Source organism: Centrocercus urophasianus, unplaced genomic scaffold, assembly GCF_019232065.1.
Source record: "Centrocercus urophasianus isolate 14NV4802_14NV808 unplaced genomic scaffold, USGS_Curo_1.0 seq_11, whole genome shotgun sequence".
Lineage (NCBI taxonomy): Eukaryota > Metazoa > Chordata > Aves > Galliformes > Phasianidae > Centrocercus > Centrocercus urophasianus.
Window position 1 is genome coordinate 17,649,787 of NW_024884253.1, and position 21,805 is coordinate 17,671,591.

General features: G+C 37.9%; 1 protein-coding gene and 1 long non-coding RNA gene across 3 annotated transcripts in view; both read right to left on the reverse strand.

Moving 5' to 3' along the window:
* The window catches only part of ZFPM2 (zinc finger protein, FOG family member 2), a 305,737-nt gene that overhangs the window by 160,514 nt on the left and 123,418 nt on the right, over positions 1 to 21,805 (reverse strand). The window lies entirely within an intron of this gene.
* LOC122155156 lies at positions 17,531 to 20,480 on the reverse strand. The gene is made up of 3 exons (XR_006167155.1): positions 19,201 to 20,480; positions 19,035 to 19,087; positions 17,531 to 18,129 (listed from the first exon to the last, which is right to left on the reverse strand). It is a non-coding gene; the product is annotated as an uncharacterized LOC122155156 (long non-coding RNA).

The following is a 21,805-nucleotide window of genomic DNA, read 5'->3' on the forward strand; positions in this document are numbered from 1 at the left end:
ATGAAATGGAGGGGTAAAGAGTGGTGTTTTTTTTTTTTTTTTTTTTTTTTTTTTTTTTTTTTATTCTTCCTTTTTCATATGGACATTTTACTTAGAAAGTACAGACTTTAAAATTAACACCTTGAAGTGTTACTTCAGCTCACTTTAACTTCTCCAGTTTTGTTATATTTATTACAGGATTTAAAAAAAAGGACTCTGGACAACTCTTCTTTGCAAAGCAATTTCCTCAAGAAGTCTGTTTTGCTATGAACAAATACTACAGTTAAAAGTGCAATAGCAGCCATGTTCACATGCAAAATTACACAATTTGCACTGTTCTCCTCTAAAACAATAAAAATAAATTCTGTTTTCCAACTTCAAGAGGGATGAGACTTAGCAGCGGGGATGGATTTAGTGCTTTCCTTGTCAATCATTTCACATTTGCTCAAGTTGTTACCCAGGTTTGCCCTTCCTGCAGGTTGCCACAAAGGCTGAAAATTGGCTGCAGCCCCTGGACGTGCAGAACTTCCCCTGCCTCTCTGCAGCCCTGCTTCTGCTGTCTGCTAAGTGCCCTTCCTCCCTCCGAGCAACAGCACTGCCCGCCGTTTGCAGCAGCACATCCCTTCTCGACAGCTCTCCCCCTAATCAGGGCCATGCTTTTGCACAAGCAGTGGGAAGTCCAACTATGTAAGAAGTAAACTCATCCCAGATTTAGAACTGGCAATTGCTGAGAAATTAACCTTGGGTTTGAGGAAGTGAGTAACTCCTCCGGCTTGCAGGCAGTCTCCACAGACTTCCCCCAATGAGCCATTCCCATGAACGCCTGCATTTATGCGTCAGCCAGGCTGCAAAGGTTCTCTTGAATTAATCTTGACCATTTTTCCAAAGAGGAGACTTGATTCCCGTTTCCAAGCACAGAAATCTAAATACCACCTCTGAGTGCTGCAGATTACAAAACTACTCTATGTAAAATTGTGCATCAGGTCCTCCTTGCAAACTGGAACAAATCTGGGAAATAGAGCTGTACCAGTTTACAAAAGCTTGCATGTATGCGGGCGAGTTATCATCATGACAGGGCTCTGACAGCTTAAATGGCAGTATGTAAGCAGCAAAGCTTACTATGGATACATTATATGTCATTTACATATGTGATATATATGCATCCAAACAGAAATATACATACATATGCACTTTTTTTCCCTCTCACAGGTACATGGTCACAAATCGTCTGAACCTTAAAGTATCTCTTTGTATGTTAATTATGGAAGACAGGAATCTTTCTGTAGTGAAAGGCAAATTGATCACTTACACATACTGCAGCATTTTCTTTCTACACAGAGATGAAAACTATAGCATTTACTTGCTTTTACACCCTAAAAAACAGCCACGTCTATGGACATGTCACATTTAACTGATACCGGAGGAATCATGAGAATCTTTGAAAACCCTTTTAAAAAATAATTCAGCCTCCCTTTCTGCCACTGACATTTTTCATCTGAAAAGGGTTCAGACACAGTCAAACAGTGACTTCTTATCTGTACCTGTGGATTTACAAGCAGGCCTGTCTTTTAATGGATTAAGAACGACAAACTTGGGGCAGATCATCCGGTGATATCCAAAAACCTACCTAAGTTTTAAGGAATACATCATTACACTTTATATTTTAAATAAGATTAATAACACAAATCTTATATCTGATAAGTATTTCAGGTTTGAGGCAGACATAAAAATGAGCTGCTATTTTCCAAAAGTGTTTTTTTTCCTCCCTTTGAGAGTTGAGTAAGTTAATATAAATTCTTTCTCTTTTGTTACAGTCCCATGCTGCAGTTTGGGCACTACCTTCCAGGATGTATTAATGTACTGGATGCACTGCAGATGGGACAGCAACACAGAGCTGTACTAGAGTTGTTGTATTTCCCTTCCACCAAGACCACCATAACAGAGAGCAGCAGATTACAAACAGAATTATAAATCATGCTGCTTCATAACCTTTTTTTCCTTGATCATCTTTTTCTGAATAAGATAAACTTCTCTATGGTCACTAGTCACTGCCTCCATTTTTAATACGATGGATGTATGTACGTGTTAGGAGTCACAAAAAATAACCTGCTGAAGTGTTCTGGCAAACACACGTGATTAGGTTACATGCAAGGTGCAGCACATTACAATTTGATCCTTAGCAAGATCATTGTCATCAAAAATTGTTGTCAGGAAAGAAAACCTAATGCTAAGGGAGGATAATTTAAAAAATAAAACAGGAAAGTAAGGTCTACAAGCATCTGCTAGGATTATTTTTTTTCTACCAGATCCATCTTCATCCCTTTTGTAGAATCACAGCATACACTCCTTTGTCTGCACTAAACAGGGGAAGACCAGGGCCCGATACAAGGGTTTGAAAAAGCAAGATTGCAAATGTCACTATTAAAAATCCTCTGATAAATACCCCCTGACCATTGAGCAGAAAGTTGGCAACTTTCCTGCGTTCATTTACAACCTTTTGCTCCTCTGAAACTTCGTATTTATTAAATGGTATCAAAACTGTGGTAACAGATTACATCAGGAAGAGATTTCTATGCAATGCTAGCACTGGCAGCTATCTGAGCAAAGCCTCAGCCAGCATTGTCTTTTCACAGGTGAAGTAGCGTTTCTTCATTATTATTTTGGGGGGTTTGTTTGTTTGTTTGTTTTTTCCCCAGCTTCTACTTCAGGAGCACACTTATTTTCAGCTTGCTGAGTAAGTTTATACAAAATATTTGAGACACATAGTATGGGCTAATCAACTTTGGTAAAAGATAATGCTGTTAGTGCTGTGGGCTGTTTCTCTTATCTTGTTGATGTAGCATACTTTTAAAGTCTGTGATTACTCAAAGACTTATGATAGCTGCACTATAAAAGAAGCCCCAAGTCATGACTCACTAGTAGAGCTACAAAACATCCCATGGCTTTTAAGATATTAGGCCACCTTGGTGGATACAAAACCAGAATGAAATGACTCAATTTAGGACTCTTTCCTGACATTAACATATTGTCTTAAGGATGTCACAAAGGGCTTGCATAAAACAGGAGATGGAGGGTTAGTTTAACTTCGTCTTCTTGCTTAGCAAGATCAGGATCATTTTTTAAAATTCACGTATAGTGTAGATGAATCTGACAACTTTTGACCCTTAGGAGGATTTGATCACAGTTTGAATACCAGAAGAATTCAACTCTATATAGCATTTCTGAACAAAAGAGCTCTGGCTTTCATCCACCTGCCCACACTTCGGAACAATAAACAGAGGAGTCCATATCTGAAGGTGAGTGAAGAGCTGAGTTTCAGGATAGAAAAAGGACATTACTTCGTTCAGAAATAGCTTTAACCAGATTTACAAATGTTTAACATTTCTAAGCGAGTCACTGGTTAGAAGTTTGGCTGCAGTAGGGCTTCTTGTTTTGTTTGTTTTTGTTTTTTATCATGAATAGCTCTTAAGTGGTGTCAGCTAAAAAGGATGAGCAAGCTCTTTCTCTGCTACAATTAGGGACTGTTTTCTTGACATGCACTAGCAAATGGCTACTTCTTTGCATATTTCCTTTCAATAGCCACCTGGCAACCTTAATGAATATTTTTGCACAGCAGAGAAATAGTGTGTGTCATAGTTTCAAACAGGACTGCTCTGAAGTCATAGCTAACGAGTGGAAAACACTCTCACAAGTTCTTAAACGCTGCCCAGCCCAGATCCAAAGATCTGCCAGCATTGCTGTGTGCACAGAACAAATTTGTAATTAATGCTGGAACCAGCTAATATGTTTACTTTTGCACACAGCAGTTCAAAGAGGACACAGAACTATCCCTCTTCCACTCATGTGATCCCTAACAAGGCATGTCCAATATGAAATGTTCATCCACTTGCTTGGCAGGCATAAACTGCATTATTGAGATACCTCCTCTAAATTCTCCTCCCTCAATTTTCAAGTCTCTGAGACATAACACACTCTAAACTACAGTTTCGAACATAAACTTGAAATATGGCGTTCTCTATTCAAGTACTCCAGTCAAACCCTGATAAATCAGGCTGGCCATGCAGTGATCTTATCCGTTCTGACTCTTTAATAAATCGAACCTTGTAAGTTCACGCTGTTGGAAGTTGTCACTAAATGAAATTGTGACCTTATCCGATGCGTGAACTTGTCCTGCTGACAACATTTACTGTGTGGATAAGAACAAAAACAAAAAAAAAAAAAAGAACAAACAAACAAAAAAAGACTTTGGATAATTTTGATCTTAGCCATATGTAATAGATGGGATATTTTTGATGTCCCATTAATGATTTGCCTATGATGAGACTACTCTGAAAAAAATAGTGTGCTTCATAGGTAAGAGTTAGGGACATGGGCAAGCAGCACAGAAGTGCACAAAGAGGTAGTGGCTGACAGCAGTGAATCGGAAGCTATTAGACTAACATGAAGAGCTTTGAATTAGCTTGTAATTATACTGGAAAAGATAACATAATGGAGGTGGGCAAAACAGAAACATTCCCTTTCCACAGGACATATTCAATAGCCAAAAACTCTAAAACACGTAACTGAGAGTCTGAAGCAGTAACCCACAATGAGTTAAACCATGGCACTTCATGATGAATGAACGAATGAATGAATGCATGAATACTGCATCCCCTTTCAGCACCAACTGGAAAGTTGCCACTGCGAACAATTCACATGGCTATGTTATGAAAAGGGCCAACCACCTAACATCATCAAGTCTGTCTGCCAGCGATTTAACACATCCTTTTACCTAATTCAGCCCAGGAATGTGCTTGAATCCACATCTCTCCACTGCTGATAGCACTACATGCAGTCACCAGCTCAGTCACCCTGAAATGGGAAGATTTGGGAAGTTTCCAGGTAACATTTAACTTGCAGCACTACAAAGTGCATTCTGCGATGCAAGCACTGTAACTATCTTACTAAAAAGACTCACGCATATGTGGCATCCAAACAGTAACACACTAAATTACAATCCACCTTGAAAAGAATTTTATAATTTCCTTTGCAGTAAGAAATGCATTTTAAGGGCTGTCCAGAACCAATTACAAAATTGAATTTTGCTGCTCTGAAAAACAGGACATAGGCCTGGCCACTGCTCAGGGATCCTTCCCTGCACCACTCCTCTCCAGTCCCTTCTTTTCCAAGGAGCAAGGCCAACAGGACCTTTTAGAGTGATGGCTCTGAGCAGATCAGACACAAGGATAGCCCACAGTAGCTTCAAACCACCATTCTCCTCTGCCTGGAGACAAATTAGGTCTAGATAGCAGACACCAAGCAGGAGTAGCTGCCACACATGACTTCCCTCCTCAATGAGCTGCTGAATGTTTGTGCTGCTTGCCAGCGCTCTCATAGGGCAGCTGTGCATTCTAGGCAAGGATGAGAAATGAAAAACCTTCTCCAACTTTGGTAACAAAAACCTCACTGCTCTCTACCTTTCTTTATAGCACTGAAAGTCAGAAGCAGTTTATCTCTCCTACCTGCTGCTAGTACTGAAAATAGCAGAGAGTGCAGGTACTATGCTTATCTTCAGTAGCACTGTCCTAGAGTGGACAATAAAGACAAGGATATTCTGAAAATGAGAATAGGGAAAGAACAGACAGATATTCAGGAAAAAAAGGACATGGAAGGAGAAAAACAAAATCCAAAAACAAGGCAAGAGAGGGAGTGTCTAAGGAAATAACTGCCTGTAGTTTCAAATTGGGTCCAATCAGGATACAAGACAGCCTGGAGAAATGGAAACAGAAGATACTCAGGAAACTGAGGGAGGCAGAAGCCCTGCAGCAGTGAGGAAACACATTTGTACTTCCAGGCGTGAAACATATGGACAGGAGTGCATGAATTCACATTTAGAACCAGAATGTAAACACTATTATCCTACTTAGCCAAAGCATGTGTGTTGTTATAAGTACTTAATTTATAAGCTGAACCACCAAAATAAACCATACTTCTTCTAATTCCTTGTTGCTCAGCTGAATAATAGCTAAACTGTACACATGAAGTGTATCAACACTGCACCCAGTGCTGCGATTTCACCTGACATCTGGTCTAAACCATTTTCTGTCTCCAAGTAGCCAGATAAGAATAGCTCAGTGCAGACAATCATTTTTTGTTTCCAAGAAAAATTTTCATTACTGATTATTTAATATACACTATGCTCTGACTAATACCACCATACTGGTACAGTACTCCAGCTTGTTCAGTGAGACTTTAGCTACAGGTACAAAAGCTGCTCCAGATTCCCAACAGGAACACAGAACTGAACTCAGTGATATGAAGGCACGTTATGCCCCACAACATAGGTGGTTTCAAAAGAAGTACACGCACTGGTACTTATAATAAATACATACAATATACAGTTGAGCTCTATTTGTAAGTTCTTCATTTGTTTATATAAATTCAATACAAAGGAAAGATTTACATTTCTATAGTGTCTCACACTCCTATAATGTACAGAACTAATATGAACACAACGTCACATCCCACATTGGAAAAGCACAGACCTACAGTGATGAGCATCTCTGCATCAAACAGGACAATGTGACTTTGGAATTTCAAAGTGAGGGGCTATTAATTCCAGAATTGCTAAACTGTAGTTACGTGTTTTCAAGGCTAAAGCTCAGCTATTATAAAAATAGTTTTGTCCTTGTTGGTTAGGAAGAAGAATATAAATACTGCTGCTAGAGTCTGTTTAGCTTCTTAGTGGAATGATTTTTCAGCTTACAGAAACCTACTGAAAGAAAAGTGCACTTTTCCCTGACACAGTCCCAAAGAAGAGGCAGTGCTTGCTCACTGCCAGCTATTGACCACAACAGAGACACTGCTATGCTCCTAAATTTGTAGTTGCCTTGTGCTCTAGAGATTAGAAAGAAAACCAGAACTACAGAAGGCTACAGCCAGTGGAACAACAGTTGAAGAAGAAAAGATCCTTCTGTCTTCCCAATCATCCTAAAATCTGTGAAAGTTTGAGATTCATTCTGATTTATGATACTCTGTATTCTACTCCATTGCTAGTAACACAGACATGCATAGTGCTGTAATTCTTCCTACTGGGGGAACTCAAAAAGGAATCTAACCAAATTACTTCAGGATGCTCAGGTTTCTCCAAATCCAGTCACAAAAAGATGCAAGTTAAATTTTAGTCCTTTCAATTAAAGAAAGGCCATCGTGGTGAAATCCCAACCTCAAGATGAAATCAGTGGTAACCAGCTTTAGCTTTGAGTCCACTTGCTACAGGAGCAGTTTCTGCCTTTGTTATCAAATTACAAATCTGATACAAAAAGAAAAAATATTCTGTTTTTATTTTTGTTTTTTTTTTCTAATAGCTTTCCATCTTCACATCGAGGATGCAAAGTTGAAAAGGTTTTATACTTGCTGCACATGCTGTGGAAAAACAGTAGAGACATTTACTAAAATACAACAAACACACAAACATCAACAACAAAAGCAACCAAAGCAGCTGAAGAGACCTCTCTGCAGTTTTCCATGAGACAAATACTGTACTCTCCATTCTCACATAGACACTCTATAGTGGCAGAAAGGATTCCCAATTATACTCTAACACTGTGCAGAACCAGTGGGTTGAGTAGCCACTTTATCCCAGATACATGCAGCTTGCACAGCTTTGCTGCCTCTCTCTCCATCACAGATACACAATACAGAAATGCCAGACTTGGCAAGAGCAGGCTGATGATATTACTGAAGAGGGTTTCTTGATAAGATCATCGTCTGTTTCTGGACTCTCGGGTTTGCTCCCTTCCTCAGCACAGGAACAGCCGCCCCTGATAAATGTCCCTTTGTGTGCAGATTCTCCCCAGTGTATGCAAAGACATTTCAGTACTGAGTCAGCCTGGCTTTCCAGTTGCTTCTTATAGGCAAAATACAGTAAGAAGTATATGGAGCATTGCATGTAAAATAATAGTAAGTAGAGATAATTAAGTATAAAGCTTATTTAATTCAGACTCAAACCTTTTTGAAGATAACCTATTCTGCAAACAGAAAATTCAACATTTCATCAATCGTTCTCCATGACTTTTAGGGATCCTTTTAGCTGAAAGATGTCTTCATTTTATCTTAGGTCTGGACAATATTAGTTTTACAAATTATGCTTTCTAAAAATGTTCCACATGCCATTGTATCCCCAAACAATTTTATGGGATTTTTTGTTTTGTTTTGTTTTGTTTTTTACTGAAGAATACCCAGATAGCTTGTGTTAGTGAATACAGAAATCTACTAAAGTTAGTTTAATATGAAGACTGCCTCATTAACAATAACATTATGAAATGTATTAAATGAACAAAAATGTTTTGGAAAGTATTCTTTATAAGTCTAAAAGCAGGAGAAAGTGAGATCATCTGTGACTGTGTCTGCGGTGTCTTCTCAGTTTACAGTACTTATGCTTAGGCATAGGAGGATCTATTTTCATCTCTCATTTGTGTAATAGCAGATGAAGTTATTTGCTTTCCACCAGATATGTATGCTCCGAGCTATAACATCACTGCTTGGATGCTGATTTTTAGCTCAGAGTTTGTAAGTCAGAGTACCCAAATGTCTTACAAAAGAAGATGCTTTAACATGATTTCCCTGTTTCCTTTCAATGTTTGCAACAAATTTATGAGTACAAAGAAAAAAAAAAAATATCTCCACAAAGACTCAAATTTACCAGTGTTTAGTGTGACCATCCAAAAGATTTAGTTACTGTGAGATTAGGAAGGAGAAAGGGGGGCTGGGACAAAGGGAGATTGAATGCCATGCTCCAGTGCGTGCATGCAATATATAGTTCCATCCATTATAATTATAATTTATATGAAAAGTAAAATTATTATAAATAGAGATAAATGTAGTATAACTATAATGTACAATATCAAGATTCAAATTAATCATTTCTTTGCACTTGCTGGGGATGGCCATGCATAACAGACACATGGCTCTGCACTGCTCCAGCACTCATGAGTTATGTGCTTATCTACATCTTCTATGATCAAGCACCAGCAGTGACCAAGACAGCTTTTCACCACTATTGCCAGACAGGGAATGACTGCTGGTTTTGGACACAGACCACTGCCCTCACTTTTTCCATGCTTCAGCCTGGACTATTACACTGCTTTCGTGTGTGGCTATATATTACTGTAGCAGGGACTTTGAAGCTGGTGTAAGGAGTGATGCCCATTTGTAAGGCAGACTATGTAACTACCAGTGAAATAAACCCTTGAAGAGAGATTGAGCACAAGTCCTGTGCACTACCTAAATCCTACTCTGAGGATAACATAAGACTTAAGTAGAATACTGGTCTTGTGGCAGCCTTCCACACAGGAATGATCTTGACCTTCACATGAATAAGGCCCGGAGACATCATGTGTATGAAGTGTATCCCAAATTATTTTGGCTTACAAGCTTGCTCTTTAGAAGTGCAGGCTCTGAGCACCCCATTGCTGCTCAGTCAGATGCAGTGATCGGGGAGCTCAGTGAGCAATCCCAGCTGGCAAGTAGGGTCTCCTATGGAGCAGGAGCCTGCAGATGATGCCATGTCATTCTCCTGGAGCTGACTCCCTTGTCTGACTTCACTGCCTAGGTTTTATCTCTGTATGCAGTGACTGAAAACAAGCCCACATCCTCTACAGCCTCAGTGAAAATTTCAGCCGCAATTAGTTGTTCAGGGCCACAGAGTGAGTCAATGCTGGCAAAAGAATCAGGACTCCTCACTGTCTCTAACAGTTGCAATCACTGCTTCAGGAAATGTCACAGAGTACATACAAGAAACTTATCATTTTGAGGAAGTATGAAAACATTTCTGGCAAGACACGGCCATTAAATAGGAAGTATCAATAGAGATCAAAACATAACTCAGAATATATATGGGCTATGGAATTATTTTGTCTGTGAGGAATTAAAACTGCCTCTGTAGTCTCATCTTTAAAACTAATGTCAATTTATCTTATTATGCTTTTATTGTGAAATAATTTAAGAATCTAAGAAGTGTAGACTGCTATTAAATGTTTTGAGATAAATTACTTAAGTACACAGGAAAGAATCACATTGAAGAGGCTACAGGTTGACATCTTCATTCTCTCGCTGATAAAATTGACAGCTTACAAAATAATATTATATAATATTATAAGAACTGCCCTAAAATAATCTGCTACTTTTCATCCACTCCAATTAAAAAAAACAATAATAACTTATATTAACTCAAAGAGCGAAATTTCTATTTTAGCCACAACTATTATTTCAACATAACTTTAAAATCAACGCTTTTGTGATAGGGACAGACAATTTGCTGTACAGTGAATACTGGACAAGGACAGTTCTAGTTTTCCAGTTCATTTTTTCTCATGTTTTAATCGCATTTAACAACTTACATGAACAGGCTGCAGAAAACATTAACTTAACCAGATTAAAAAATCTCAATAAACGTATCTCACTTTTACATATCCAAGGGTGTAGATAGGCATTTCAAAATCAACCATTACAACACTGGCAAAAACCTGAACCTCAATACAGACCCTCTGAGCCTTGAACCAGCCCCTCTTGCTCACTGCAGTACCTCTGTATAGAAGTCAGTTTGCATCCTGCTTCATGTCCCACAGGCACTGCATCCTTGTCTTTGGCAGCACTCTGGTCATCCTACTGAGGCAGGCTTTAAACCAGGCACATCCAACCTGCGGGCTGTGGGCTGCATGCGGCCCTGCACCACTCAGACTGCAGCCACCCCCTGCCTAAACCATCATGGTGGCCCACCAGGGCCCGGTCCTGAACACCAGAAGAACACTGGTGTGTCAGGAACACACCTGGGTTGGAACCGGGACATGGGACACAGTGCAGTGCCAACTCAAGCGATGGTAAATAAGTGTAGGGATATTTATACATTGGCTTGAGAATAGGTTTCAGGATTGCAAAAAAACCATCATTTTTTTAAATTTTATTTCTGACTTCATTTTCAGTCAACATAAATACACTACCTTTGAATTTTCAAATTTGAAATACAGAGTTGCAATTAAAAATGTGATCATGTCTCTTTCCAGACCTTTATAAGCCCTCTCTTACCAGAGAGAAATATCCCTCACTTCACAGCCACACCTTACTCGTGTCACTACTTTTGGCATTAGGTACATTTGTGAAAAACTGTTTTGAAGAACGAAGCACAGGAAGAGTAAAATTTCATCAGAAGTCTCTACTGAACAGCCTGAGAGCTCACTGGAAATTGCAGCCACTGCCATCGAACCAGGCTGAGGTGTTAGTTTCACAAAAACAAGGCCAAATATCCCACTAGTTTTATGCTTTTGTTGCCCTCTTTTTCTATGTATTTTAATTAAAAACATTAAGAATTAAAATAAGTTTTGTCATTTTATATACAGTGACGATAGTATATATTTAATGAGGGCTGCTCCAAAACTAATGCCTGCTATTTTATTACGTTGGCCCACGTCTAAGGCAGATGTTGGGGATATGGCAGTAAAAGGTAGAAGGTGAACTTTCCCACCAAAATTCTGTTACGCTTTGTTAACTTGTGACAGATGGCAGCAGAGGGGCAGTCTAACAAAATGGTGGTTGGCAGGAGAGTACAAACTAGAAAAAAGTGTAGAGATGAATTTCTCCATGCTGAAAAAACGTCATCAGCACTTACTGTCTGTAGAGACCAAAGAGTGAATGCAAGCCTGGTGAGGTGACAGGTGGTGCACTTTTGCAGTGACAACAGCAGACGTCAGGTAATCTTCACTGGCACACATTTTTACAAGTGCAGCATACATGCTCCTGTTCATCACTGGAAAAAATGCATAGCTAATGGTGGTGATTATGTTGAAAAACAGTACTTTGTAGCTGAAAATTTGCTCAGTCAAATAATGTTACTATGCTCTTTGTATCTTTTGTTGTTTCCATGGAAATAAATAGGAGGTATTACTTTTAGAGTGACCTATGTATATGTGGCCCAATACAATTCCTCTTCACTCACAATATTGCAATCAGCTGGAGAATAGGCCAAGGCAACCAGAACAGTGAAAAATGTTCCTTAACTGCTTCCTGTGGCATGAGCCAGAAGGCCAGTCAGCTCAAGGGTATTTATAGCTATGGGGAATCCTCTTGCATATCTCTAGGGAAACTCTGCTCATTTTCCTTTTCTGAACTGCCCAAATATCAATGCATGCAGCATGGAACGTGGAATGCAACAGGAAGAAATAGAGATCAGTGTGGTCACAGGACTGTAATCTCATTGAGATCACGGAGACAGAGAGGGACAGTTCCCATGACTGGAATGCTGCCATGTATGGTTATGTACTTTTTAGGAAAGACAGATCAGCTAGGTGAGGCAGCGGAGTTGCTCATTATGTGAGAAAACAACTAGGAGCTCCATCCCTGAAGCTCTGCCTAGCAATGAATAATGAACAAATAGAGAGCTTATGGGTGAGAGTTAAGGGGCAGGCCAGTTTGGGTGATGCAGTTATAAGCATTTTCTACAGTCTGCCTGATCAGGATGAGGAAGTTAGTGAGGCCTTCTTCAGACAGCTTAAAGTAGCCTCAGGATTACAGGCATTGGTTCTCATGGGGGACTTCAATCACTCGTACTTGCTGGAAAAACAACAGTACCATGCACACACAGTCCAGGAAGATTCTGCGGTATATGGAAGATAACTTTCTGAAGCAGTTAGTGGAAGAATCAGAGAGAAGAGGTGTGCTGCTGGATCTTGTTCTTACAAAAAGGATTGACTGGCTGGGAAAAGTGAAAGTTTGTGGCAGTCTTGGATGCAGCGATGATGAGATAGTGGAGTTCAGGATCTTACATGTGAGAAACAGGGCAATGAGCAGGACTGCAACTCCAGACTTCAGGAGAGCCAACTCTGTCCTCTTCAAGGACCTAACTTGCAGCTCTCAAGTTAGAGCATTGGAAGGTAAGGGAGACCAAGAGAGATAGTTGACATTCAAGCATCACTTCTTTGAATCCCAATTGGATGCACCCGCAAGTGCTCAGGGAGATGGCAGAAGTGACTGCCAAGCCATTCCCTATCATCTTTGAAAGGTTATGAAGAAAGGTCATTGTGTCCAGTTCTGGGCTCCCCAGTTCAATAAAGACTGGGATCTCCTAAAAGGAGGCCAGTAGAGGGCTACAAACGTGATAAAGGGACTAGAGCATCTCCCATATGAAGAAAGTCTTTTTGTCCTGGGAAAAAGACTGAGGGGGGATCGGATTAATGTTTATAAACATCTAAAGGAAGGTGAAAGGCAAATGAATGAGGCCAGGCTTTTCTTGGTGGTGTGTAGCAATAGGACAAGAAGTGATGTCCTAAAACTAGAAGTGCCATACCAACAAGTGGAAGAAGACCTTTATGGTAAGGATGACAGAGCACTGGAACAGGCTGCCAAAAGAGGTTGTGAAGTCTCCTTCTGTGGAGATATTCAAGACCCATCTGGACACCAACCTGTGGGACCTATTGTACCTGCTTTAACAGGGGAGTTGGACTTGACCAGGTTGATCTCTTGAGGTCTCTTCTGATCCCTGCAATTCTGTGAGAATTTGAGAGGTGCTTGAGGGCTTAAGGAAAGCCATTTCCACTCCAGTCTCCAAAAAAGGCAAGAAGGAGAAGGACAGTGATCAAAAGATTTCAAAGACTGAGTGCTCTCATACACATGAGAGTATATGTATAAATATAAATAAATATAAGCAGTTTATAAAGTCTGTGACTCTGCCAATAAGGCCATAGTATATCTAGATACTTTTCATTTTCTCATGCTTATTCTTTTGGTAAACAGTAAAGAGCAATGAAAATTGCTTTCTAAAATGAGAGAGGCGCAGATATTCAAAAGGCAGTGCCAAAGACACCTGTATAACTCAATCCTCCGCTCACTATCATGTAGTACTTTGTCACATACATCACAAAAACACTTCCAAGAAACTGAAACAAAGTAAATGCATGTGCATTTTAGGGAAGACTAGGGAAGATCTTGACAGACCAGAGCTTTGTGAATTGGATCTTAGCCTACATCCTATTGGAGCTTCAAAATCACGCACAGTCTGTGAGTGATCATCACACTCAGGATGTAATGCTTCCGTTCTCTCACCTTTTATTGACCTGTTCTTTTTAGATAGCAAACTATCCAGAGTAAGATCAATAACTATACTTGCATCCATACATGTGCTTACAAAAAAAATAAGCAAAAGCCCATTCACGCAGATATATAGATACACATTATTTAGAGATAGATATGTGTATATATAAACATTTTTATCTATCTATAAAGTATAGTATCTAGGATAAAAAGAATTCCTTGTCAAAAGAAACCAACAGCTTTTTGGTGATACTGTATTACATACAACAAAAAACAACATATCTTGGCATTTTGAAAAGGATGCCCTTTTCACGTATGCTCCATCTCTTCTGTCTCTAGCAAGTAGGCCTGCAAAAGGGCTTTGATTATGTTTCTGATATATATTTTGTATGATTTTTGAGAATGGCTAAACAAAGCTCAGTCATCATATCCTCTCAATAAAGTGAAAAGATACCCAGAGAAAAAGAAGACTACTTTCATACAAGTTATTTACAGTTGGAGGTCATTGATTTCACTTCATCTAAATTCAACCACTATGTTTTTCATCTTGAAATAATTATTACAAAAAAAAAAAAAAAAAAAAAGTATATATATATGTTTATATAATTTTTTTTATCACTTAGGTACCCTCACAAAATAGCAAATCATACCCTTCAAAATACCGAAGAGTCCAAAATATTACAAGAAACACAGACACAGAGAAAACATTCAATCCACAAAACACTTATCTGCCCCTGAAGCATATGCAGATCTCCTTTTCTGTTGTAATGATATCTTGCTACAAATATTTAGACCAATTAAAATTATTTCAATTTGAGTGGCAGCCCTATCTTCAGTGTTGTTCTAAAACAAATGCCACATTTTCTTCCTTTTATAGATTCTTCCTTGATCCCATGAATTTCAGTTACCTATCGTTCTTTGAGTTTTAGACGCCTCCCAACAACAAAACATTGGCAATCCATGCAATAAAATGACTGCTGTTTCTTCTTGTCATGAACAAACATAATAAAACCTCTAACAGCAAATCAATGTCTACACTTTGTAACTAGTGTAATTATGGAAGGAAGAGGCAAGCAAATCAATATTAAGATTATGAGTTCAAGCTTTAGGCTTGTCAGTCATTTCTAATAGCTGTTCATATTTCACACATTCATAGAGCACTTGTAATAAAACAATTCTCCTTGTAACCTTCTATACAGAACCTACAATTACTTATAAACAATGCACTTCTGAATCCATAAAGTTTTAAGCATTCTCATGGAGAATCACAGGTATCACATCTCACCTGTCCTAAGCCAAGAAAGCTTGGTATAAATAGTGCAGAATTTAAAAGCACTATACAATAAAGATACCAGTGTCTGACAAAACCATTATTTCACTGAGAGGTATGATACTTTCCTCTGAAAGGCAATAAAAAGTAAATTCCACACTGCACTGTACATAAAGAACAGTTAAAATGAAAAATTTCTTCTGTGACATCCCATGTTGTTAACAATATAGGCAGATCAAGATAAGTGAGTGGATTTGGATCATCATCAGAAGACACAAGGCCATATTTGCCAGTCTATTATGTCATGTTTCTTGAATTCATGAACCCGAGAGTGCAATATCTTTTCGTTGACATGATGGAGAAGTTACACTTTATACAGACTCTAAATATACAGTGGAGATAAATGAATTAAAACAGCAACCATATTGTTTCTTTAAAATGTTTTTAAGCAATGTAGCATATGGATAATTTTGAAGCCTACAGCACACAAACCATTAAGAAAATAGCAATGGAAAGCAAACTGGATTGCCAGATGATTTACCTCAAATTAGCCCTTATCTTTCTAAACCAAAACCAAAAGTAGAAGAACACGAGTGAAAAAATAATGCTTTAGAAATTCTTTAAAAGATAAAAGCAGCAAAATCACATGCACTATGTCTGGAATTGACAACTGATTCAAAATGTCATCCTCTCCCAAAAGTGATTTCACCCCATTTGGAAGAACCAAAATACTTAAGCACCAATTACTGTTCACATTTTTCTTCAATCCTTCCCAGCTTTTTAAAAAATTGGTTCAAACAGTAATTCTAAGAGAAAATGGTGGTGAGGTTATTAGAAAATGCCACAGTTCCACACACACACACACACACACAAAACCCATAATAACAATTTTATTATTTGACCAACCCATCATATAAATTAGCTGCATTGATCTAATTGCACTTATCTTTACTTACTAAAAATGTATATAATTTGGCACTTTCAAATCTGTGCCTTCACAATATGCTAATTATACAGTTCAGATGATCTGGAAAGAAATCCATTTTGCACTGATGATATAAGGGAGTGACAGTACAATTTACATTAGGAAATGTTTTCTCATTTTTCTCAAAAATTGGTTTGCACTCAGCCGGAGAAATCTAAATTCGACCAACAGGCATCCCTCCCTGTTCTCCATGGTTACAAAATAACATGACAATCTGAACGATGAACAAGGAACACATAAGAATGGGTTACGAAACTCCTCTGGACACAGGTAGACAGGCAGTCAATGTTTTCTTCTGTAATCTGATTAAATAGATTATTATTATATAGAACAATATTGAAATGCTAGTAGCAAACAATTGCCAGTGACAATACTTGAAACATTTTGAATCTGCTGTTCCAAATGCTGAATACGGGGGCAGCTGGTCACTTCACATTCCTTACTTTAAGTGATGACTGCTAGCTGGAGAGACTACAATAAGGTTTTCCCTTTTGATTTTAGCAACAATATACTTACAGGTATGCTTTTGGCAAACATTTACCTGCAGCATTAATATCAACCTGTAAAGACTGAGCTTGAAAAACAGTAATTGCTTTGTTGTGATTTTCTTTTCTGTGTTCAAAGGATAGGGACAGCATCAACTGGAAGACTGCACAGTGAGAAAGCCACCTCTTAGCACATCAGCTACAGACATCTAATTACATGAAATCTGAGGGCTAAAAACAGTCTTGATTTATTCATTTGGTTTTCAGCAATCTTGCCAGATATGTTACCAAAATAATAACAGTAATAATAATAACAAGCCAAAAACATACCCATGAGTCAGACTGCTGTGTTTTGGATTTGTGGGGATTTTGGTGTGATACACAGTTATACAGATACAGCTGCACCACTGCTGGAATGTAGCCAGAGCCTACATAATAACAGTCAATCAGTACTAAACCCATACCTATGCACAGCACAGATAAACTTAACTCACTGTAATGATGTACCACAAATAAGACCAATTAGTATTTTCACAGACATAGTCTAAAATAATCTGTTGTTCTGAAGTATAGATCCAGAGTTATTATATATTAGTGAAAATAGAGGTTGAAACAAAGGAAAAATATCTACAAGGATGGGTAATTTGAGTAAATGATTACACTGTCACAACAACCACTTCTGCAATTTCATTTAATAAAGGATATTTATTTAAATAATTTAGAGTCAAACTATTAAATATTTCCATCAGACAATACTTGGCATTTTAGAAAGAACAGTGCGGGTATAAGAACACCACCTTCAGACAACCATTTTCCAGCTTCTATTTGCATTACAAATGTATTTCTCACAGGAAGGAGTAGAACCTGAACATCAAATTAAAAATAGCATTATTGGGAATCTTACAGAAAGTGTGAAGACAAAAGCATGTAAGCCTGAGGATAGAAAAAATCCATCATAATATAATTCTACAAAATAAAGATGAGGTTAATCTGAAACCTGAGAAAATTAATATCAAGATTTTAATTGACCTCAGCAGGTTTCAGATTAGGCCCTGCATGTTCAACATGATGGCTCTGTGTAATTTTGCAGTGTTTCTCAAGAATGTTCACCCCATTACTTCTTAACCTTCTCCCAGTCGTTTTTTGATTTCCACTGAAAACTGAGATGACTGGAATTTATCTCTGCAGTTCCTTCCTCCTTTGCATGTACTGTCAAAGGCATTTCTGGAATATGCAAAAGCTAATTTTAATGATTGCTGTTCTTCTTTAATTAAAAAATAAAGCCATGATGAATGTGAAATTCTGCAGTGATTTTCTCCGAAATATTTTGAGATGACAAATTGTGGCCTCTGCAAAACAAAAATTAAACAGGAAATCAGTGGTCATTTCCAATATACACACTGCATTCATTATGTCAGAACGTATCAATCCTTACAATAAGAACCACTCACATAGCATGCCAGTGGAATTGAAGGAATGAAGAACATCAGTGTGATCATTTAATGTTCAATTCCAGCTTTGGAAGTGATGGCACACAGACAATATAAAATTTTCAAGACTATGTTTTGATTTCCAGATAACCAATTTTCAGGCTCTTCTGCTTTTCAGACTTCATAGCTAGGATTCCATTGTAGATATTCTACCAAAATTTTCTGAAGTTTGCTTTTTATGGATAGAAAAAATGTAGGATTTTTGTATTTTTCTACACTAGCTTGGAATGCCAATAGCTTAACAGCTGCTGACAACTTAATAGCTCTTTCATTCTCACTCTATTTCACTAAATCAGAAAGCCACCCTCTAAAAAGAGTGAATTTGATCAGTATTTCAACCTGAACACTTCACTGTTTCAGGCTTCATAAGCAGAAAACTAGAATGATAAATTAGACTCAGTATATCATGTCTCTGCTCGCTTTCCTGGCACTATCTGCTTGAAGGCAAGAGAAGTCAAAATCTGCCAGTTGCTGTATCACAGTCATTTTAATGATACAAAAGCATGTACTATGAACAAGTTGAGGATAACTCTTCACAGTTGCCTTTGTCTCTCTGTTCCATTTTTTCTTTTATTTTTCTTTTTATGGGAGAGAATCTTAAAACGTTTGCAGAAGTTGAAGAGAGAATAAATTTTTAAAAATATTTAAAATATCTATAATGGAGACCGATGCTAAAGGCAATGTGTTCTAGAGAAAGTACAAGCATCTGATGTACCCCTGTTTGTAGGTATGGTCTCATGATTCAGGCATTTGACACCGCGTACCTGAGAAGTTCAGCATCTGTTCATGCAGCTTTGACTGCTCCCTTGCATTAGGTCTGTGAAACAGAACAAGGGAAAAAAATTCAATTCCAATAAATACAAAAGCTGTGTCACCTGTATTCAACACCAAAATGTGACACTGTACGTACACATATATGCAAATGATTACCTGATTTCTGCTGTCCAGTTCCAGAAATGCAGGCTGCTGTCAGTTTTCTACCTAATACCATTTAGGCATTTCTGCTGCACTACTGGCAGCTTCAGATAGAAGAATATCTGATGTGCAGGACTCCATCAAGTGAAATTCCAATTTGTCCTTTTTATCTCATGATTGTTGGACTCTGAACAAGTAATAATACAAAATATCTCTCACCTGCAAACGATTTACAATAACATAATCAATAATGTATTTGCTGTGATCCAATTTACTGTGCAAGAAAGTAGCTTTTGACATGAGAGTATATTTCAAAGGAAGAAATTCCAGTCATTATGCTTTTATACTACTGCCATCTCCCCTTTCACATATGTTTACATTCATAACAATTACACCAAGGCAACACTATTCAGTTTTACAAAACTCATCCAGTACAACCCATTGCACACAACAGAACATTTTCTAGGGATCTGCCCTAGAGCTTTAAGGTTTATACTGTTGCACTGGACTTCACTTTCCACTGGAAGAAAGTTGCTACCAATTATTTTACCTTCCCCACTCTGCAGACATTTTGCATATAATGACATTTCTGAGGCATCAAGTCCTTTTTCTGAAGTCAATAAATGTAGAACTACACTGTGTTTTGGACATGCAGCTTGAAGAAGGGAAAAAAGAAGCTGGGTAAATGAATGCTGGCCAAAGGACTGAATCAAAGCACTCTAAATTCATGATCTAAAGTGTAATAATGGACAGTTACCAACAGTTAGACAGTGTAGGAAACTTGCTATTCCACCAAAACATGTTCACATATCTGAACCCTTAATTCTACATCATAATTTTTCCATACTAAATGACTTTCCTTCTCCTGAGCTGCACATTATTAATTAGTGAACATAATTATGTTGTAAATCAGATTATCTGTTGGAAAAAATAGAGAGAAGGTGGGCCAGAAAGGGGGGAAGAGAAGGGTTACATGGGCTATTTATGTACCCATGTATTTCACACAAATGAAAGGAAGTGTAGGAGAAAAAAAGAAGGAGCAACTTTCTGGGGGTTCCCAGTGACTTTTCCTTTCTCTTTATTGGAAAGGAATGCTCAAGGCTATGTAAGATAGGCAATGTAGGAGTAAAAGCTGCTGGTGCCTCCATTCCCTTCAATGAACCCTTCTCTTTTTACCTCATTTGATACTGTGTGTACCTTCAAGCAAAAATGTTCTTTCTATCAAACCATCTTAGTGTTACAAGTGCAAAACTAATTTACACAATACAACAGAAGTTCATTTTAACTATACAGAATGAGAGTGTCCTTTTTTTCTTTTTTTTTTTTCTCTTTTTTTTTTTTTTTTTTTTTTTTACAAGGGCCTTCTGGTTTTCCTCTTAGACCTTTCTTTTTGTTTCCACAAGACAGTATCAGCGAATCATAAAATTCAGCATTACTGCAACAACTCTAACAGTGCCACAGACTTTGCAACTGAACCACACTTACACACTCCATCTTTCAAGGACACCTACCTCCCTGCTGGCCTTCCAACTTCACAAGGGCCCATGCTCCATCATCACCCAGCTGGAAATCCAGACAGAATGGCTCTTCTCTTTTATAACTTTCTTTGCATCCTATTTCTGAGGCTCCCTTCCTGCACTGCTTCTAGCTCAAGAACTTCCATCCCCTCTACCTACAACTATTTTATAATATGGAAGAGAGCTCCACTACATACAGTCTTATTCCACAGAGCAAACCATCTGTCCTGTGTATGGGACTGAAAGCAAGTTTTATTTATTATAGCTACTTTTTAATGTGAACTTTTTCTAAGGCAAAGGTAGTTGAGGAGCTGATTGGCCACAAGCTTCTTTGTCAGGGTACAATACTGATCATACTGCATACCATTATTATTTTTTTTTTAAACCTTTTTTTAAAGTTTCCTCCACTGTATTAACATTAGATATTGAAGTATGAAAGTAAAATGCAATTCAGCAATTGTGGCCACTTGACAGGAAACAGATTAAAAAAAAAAAAAAAAACAACCAAAAAATACCTGTACTTGTGAGCAGGTAAAGTAAGAACAAGCATCTTGACTTTGCCTTACTCAAAAGTGTCCTCACCACAGTCTGTAACTGTTATGCACTTTTCCAAACTATTTAAAAATAATGTAAGTCCCAAATCCAAATTATTTAAAGCATATATTCATTGATTAATATTTGCATGCACTGCATAATTTCCTGTATTCCAGAAAAACAAAACTACTTTTGCATAGCAATGGGAGTATTGGGTATGCCGATCATTTCCACTGACCATTCCAACTCAAATAAAAATTCAATTACAAAGTAATCTTATAGTTTCAACTAATAAAAATGTAAAAGCAATTTTAAACCAAGAGCTTTTCTTGAGTTGCACTGTTAATAAAATAAGTGTTTTGCAAAAAAATATCTTTAACAGTTTTCCAAATGCAACAGATGACTGTGCCTTCTCTTGTAAAACATGAAAACAGTGTTATGCACTTCACAAACAGTCCACGCGTAAGCTTTTGTTTCAGGAGATTATGATTAAAGACAACAGATCTTCCAAAAGCCATGTGACATGTAACATCAAATGAACTTCACTTATCCCCAGTTTCAACCCCAGC